Source organism: Pseudopipra pipra, chromosome W (assembly GCF_036250125.1).
Source record: "Pseudopipra pipra isolate bDixPip1 chromosome W, bDixPip1.hap1, whole genome shotgun sequence".
In the NCBI taxonomy this organism is placed as follows: domain Eukaryota; kingdom Metazoa; phylum Chordata; class Aves; order Passeriformes; family Pipridae; genus Pseudopipra; species Pseudopipra pipra.
The window spans coordinates 20,992,822-20,995,980 of record NC_087580.1 but is presented as its reverse complement, the minus strand read 5'-3'; the positions used below and the strand labels follow the sequence as shown (position 1 = coordinate 20,995,980).

Sequence of the window (3,159 nt, the reverse complement as noted above, 5' to 3'; positions counted from 1 at the left end):
CAGGGATCTTCCAGGGGGAACTCAATCCGGGCTCTGGGCAGGTCCCTGCAGGGGCAGAAGCTTCCTCTGCACATTTGAGGGGATACAGCTGCTCTAACCCTGCACTCCAACTACTCCACAGCAATTTAGGACTTCTGAGGACAGTTCCCCACTGTTTCCACCCCAGCAGAGACCTGAACACATCCTGTGGGCACTGTGTGACCACCCCTGGCATTAACACCCTGCAGGGATGAAGACACTGACTGTAAAGACACTTGTCTACCTGGAAACCTCCACTTTGTTTGCTACTATACAGCAATAACATTTTCTATTCATATTGCAGCCACAGACTTAACAAATAGAATTGCATATATTGTGCTTTAGACATTAAAATGCACTCCAAAGTCAGGCAATGCTAAACAATGAAAGTCTTAAACTCTCCCCCCCCCAAACCAGCCCCACTTTCTGGTTCCAGAACCAGCCCACTTCCTCACTCTCTTCACAAAGGGAGAAACTCTCTCTCTCCACCTCTGAAACAAAAACTCCCTCCCCAAAAGTGATCAGAAAGAGTCTACTTAGGCACTACTGCAAATGGAAGTTGTCTAATAACCATTCCTTCTAACTCAGGAAGGGGAGGAGGTGAAGAAAGTCACAACAAATGTTTGGATTCCTTCCTCTTCGACGTGTTCTCTTCCCTATCTGACGCTCTGGGACATGTGCAGGGGGGTCAGCATCTCTTCAAAGATGGCTCCTTTCACATCAGAGCCCCTCAAATTGGCCTCCTGGAGGTCACAACCTGATAGGTCACAATTTGGAAGGGGAAAAGAAAAAGAAGTGTCAATGGAATGCACCCAGAACTCTGTTCAAAGCTTTACTGGAAGTCCATTTACCTGAACTCCATTGTACTCTGAAGCTGAAGAGGTCAGCCAAAAGCCAGCAATCCCCCAAATTCCCAGCTGACTAGAGGAGAGAAAGGAATAGGATGGAAAATGAATCCTAACTCACTTCCAAATCAGTTCCTGCCAACGTTGCTCCCCTGAGGTTACAGTTCTTTAGTTTGGTTTCTCAGCGTTGCAACTCGGAGGTTAATTCCTGTCATCTGACTGCCCTCCATGGCCACTCCTTTCAGGTTGGCACCTGGAACACACACAGAAAGGAGTTCTGTGAGGAAAACCAGGCAGAAACACAGCAGCTCCACACTGGTGCTGCCTCAGAGCTGTGTGGATTGGAGGAGGACAAGGGGATTTGGGGCTGAGATGGTCACAGACTCAGTGCAGCCCTTGTGGGCCCTTCTCAGGGTTGGACAAACCACAGCTGGACCTTTTCTGGGCCATGGAAATGGACAAACACAGGCTGCAGTTGGCACAGATTGACAAGGCAAAAGCTTCTCACCTTCCAGATGAGCTTGAAGGCCTGAGGGGTCCTCAGAGTTGCAGCCTTTCAGGGACGCTCCCTCTGCGTTGGAGCGCAGCATCTTCCCCCCTGGCAGGTTGGCACACTGGCACAGACAGGAGTCACTGAGAGCCGGAAGAACAACACCAAAGACAATCAAGGATACAGTTTTAATTTCTGCTTTGGGAGTCAATCCCACTGAATCATTACTGGGAGGAAGTGTAAAAGCTTTGGGAACCAGAACAACTCTTTGGATTCCCATTAACTCAGTGCAGGTGCAAAGTGACTCCACTTGGTCCCACACTCTCCCACCCCTTCCCCATCAGCCCCCACTCCCCAGCCCCCTCATGCTCAGTTTGGGGGTCCCACCCTCATTTTTCTCCACTCTTCTGACCTCTCCCACCCCTTTCCCATCATCTCCCAAACCTCAGATCCCTCCCCCTCCACTTTTGGGGAGTCCCACTCCCCTCTCACTCAGTCTGGGGTCCCACCACCCCTTTACCCCCTCTGACCCCCCTTTTCCCACCGACCTCCCCCTTCCCACCCCCCACTCACCCGAGAGCTCCTCGCCCGCAGCCGGGGGGGCTCCCAGCACCACCAGTGCCCAGAGAAGTCCCCCAGAAAAGGGGTTGGGTGGGGTCCTGGGTGGGGTCCTGGGTGGGCTTTGAGTGGGTTTAGGGGGTGCTTGGGGGTCTGTGGGGATCCCAGTATGATCCCAGTATGATCCCAGTTCCCCCTGCATGGTCCCAGTTGCTCCCAGTTGCCTCCAGCATAGACCCTGTCAATCCAAGTATGATCCCAGTCTTCCCCCAGCATGGTCCCAGTCAATCCCAGTTGCCCCATTGCACTTCCAGTCACTTCCAGTTGCACCCTTTATGCTCCCAGTTGCTCCCAGTATGATCCCAGGATGAGTTCAGTCACCCTCAGTATGATCCCAGGATGACCCCAGCACAGGCCCTCCTGTTCCCAGTATGATCTCACTTCCCCAGCGTGGTTCCAGTTGCTCCCAGTCACCCCTACTATGACTCCAGTAGCTCCCAGTATGATCCCTGTCACTCCCAGTCTCTTCCAGTATGTCCCAGTTGACCTCAGCCTGCTCCCAGTCAGTCTCAGTATGCTCCCAGTCAGTCCCAGTATGCTCCCAGTCAGTCCCAGTATGATCCCAGTCACTCCTGGTCTCTCCTAGTATATCCCACTTGCCCCCAGTGTGGTCCCACTTGCTTCCAATTGCTCCCAGTAGCTTCCAGCACGATCCCAGTTGCTCACAGCCACTTCCACTCACCCCCAGGTGGGTCCTAGTTGCTCCCAGTATGATCCCAGTCACCTCCCGCGTGATCCCACTTGTTCCCAGTATATCCCAGTTCACAGAATCACAGAATTAATTAGGTTGGAAAAGACCTCTGAGATCATCAAGTCCAACCTATGACCCAACACCACCGTGTCAACCAGACCATGGCACCAAGGGCCACATCCAGTTGTTTCCTAAACACCTCCAAGGACAGTGACTCGCCCCCCTCCCTGGGCAGTCCATTCCCACGTCTAATCACGCTTTCAGTGAAGAAATTCCTCCTCATATCCACCCGAAACCTCCCCTGGCACAGCTTAAGACTGTGTCCTGTTGTCCTGTCACTTGTTGCCTGGGAGAAGAGGCCCATCCCCTCTGGCTACAACCTCCTTTAAGGTGCTTGTAGAGAGTGACAAGGTCTCCCCTGAGCCTCCTTTTCTGCAGCTTAACCCCCCCAGCTCCCTCAGCCGCTCCTCACAGGACATGCACTGCAGATCCTTCAC

The 3,159-nt window shown here is 53.0% G+C and overlaps 1 long non-coding RNA gene across 1 annotated transcript; it reads right to left on the bottom strand.

Moving 5' to 3' along the window:
• Nucleotides 1-536: 536 nt before the first annotated feature.
• On the bottom strand, nucleotides 537-1,152 carry LOC135405724 (uncharacterized). Its single transcript, XR_010425982.1, has 2 exons — nucleotides 870-1,152; nucleotides 537-775 (listed from the first exon to the last, which is right to left on the bottom strand). It is a non-coding gene; the product is annotated as an uncharacterized LOC135405724 (long non-coding RNA).
• Nucleotides 1,153-3,159: the final 2,007 nt, after the last annotated feature.